The sequence below is a fragment of the Arachis hypogaea genome, chromosome 3, assembly GCF_003086295.3.
Source record: "Arachis hypogaea cultivar Tifrunner chromosome 3, arahy.Tifrunner.gnm2.J5K5, whole genome shotgun sequence".
In the NCBI taxonomy this organism is placed as follows: Eukaryota; Viridiplantae; Streptophyta; class Magnoliopsida; order Fabales; family Fabaceae; genus Arachis; species Arachis hypogaea.
In genome coordinates this window covers 67,042,485-67,044,033 of record NC_092038.1, presented here as the reverse complement: position 1 = coordinate 67,044,033, position 1,549 = coordinate 67,042,485, and the positions used below count along the sequence as shown (strand labels likewise).

Genomic DNA, 1,549 nt, shown 5'->3' with positions numbered 1-1,549 from the left:
CTTGGGAGAGTACTAGGAGGGAGTTCAGTAATTTTCTTGCTCAGCTGACCCGCTTGTGCCTCCAAATTTCTAATGGAGGACCTAGTTTCAGTCATGAAACTTTGAGTGGTTTTGATTAGATCAGAGACCATGGTTGCTAAGTCAGAGTTATTCTGCTTAGAACTCTCTGTCTGTTGCTGAGAAGATGATGGAAAAGGCTTGCCATTGCTAAACCTGTTTCTTCCACCATTACTGTTGTTGAAACCTTGTTGAGGTCTCTGTTGATCCTTCCATGAAAAATTTGGATGATTTCTCCATGAAGGATTGTAGGTGTTTCCATAGGGTTCTCCCATGTAATTCACCTCTTCCATTGAAGGGTTCTCAGGATCATAAGCTTCTTCCTCAGATGAAGCTTCCTTAGTACTGCTTGGTGCATTTTGCATTCCAGACAGACTTTGAGAAATCATATTGACTTGCTGAGTCAATATTTTGTTCTGAGCCAATATGGCATTCAGAGTGTCAATCTCAAGAACTCCTTTCTTCTGATTAGTCCCATTGTTTACAGGATTCCTTTCAGAAGTGTACATGAATTGGTTATTTGCAACCATTTCAATCAGCTCTTGAGCTTCTGTAGGCGTCTTTTTCAGATGAAGAGATCCTCCAACAGAGCTATCCAAAGACATTTTGGATAGTTCAGAGAGACCATCATAGAAAATACCTATGATGCTCCATTCAGAAAGCATGCCAGAGGGACACTTTCTGATTAATTGTTTGTATCTTTCCCAAGCTTCATAGAGGGATTCTCCTTCCTTCTGTCTGAAGGTTTGGACTTCCACTCTAAGCTTACTCAATTTTTGAGGTGGAAAGAACTTTGCCAAGAAGGCATTGACTAGCTTTTCCCAAGAGTTCAGGCTTTCTTTAGGTTGTGAGTCCAACCATATTCTAGCTCTGTCTCTTACAGCAAAAGGGAATAGCATAAGTCTGTAGACCTCAGGGTCAACCCCATTAGTCTTGACAGTGTCACAGATTTGCAAGAATTCAGCTAAGAACTGATGAGGATCTTCCAATGGAAGTCCATGGAACTTGCAATTCTGTTGCATTAGAGAAACTAATTGAGGCTTAAGCTCAAAGTTGTTTGCTCCAATGGCAGGGATAGAGATGCTTCTCCCATAGAAGTCGGGAGTAGGTGCAGTAAAGTCACCCAGCACCTTCCTTGCATTGTTGGCATTGTTGTTGTTTTCGGCTGCCATGGGTTCTTCTTCTTTGAAGATTTCTGTTAGGTCCTCTACAGAGAGTTGTGCCTTGGCTTTTCTTAGCTTTCGTTTCAAGGTCCTTTCAGGTTCAGGGTCAGCCTCAACAAGAATGCTTTTGTCTTTGCTCCTGCTCATACGAAAGAGAAGAGAACAAGAAAATGTGGAATCCTCTATGTCACAGTATAGAGATTCCTTGAGGTGTCAGAGGAAAAGAAAAATGGAAGGCAGAAGTAGAAAATTCGAACTTATCAAAGAGGATGGAGTTCGAATTTTGCATCAAGGAATAGTGTTAGTCCATAAATAGAAGGATGTGAGAA

General features: G+C 41.4%; 1 non-coding gene across 1 annotated transcript; it reads left to right on the top strand.

The window, feature by feature from the left end:
- The first annotated feature begins 720 nt into the window (after nt 1–720).
- Nucleotides 721–824, top strand: LOC112793230 (small nucleolar RNA R71). The gene has a single exon (XR_003197933.1). It is a non-coding gene; the product is annotated as a small nucleolar RNA R71 (small nucleolar RNA).
- The last annotated feature ends 725 nt before the right edge of the window (nt 825–1,549 follow it).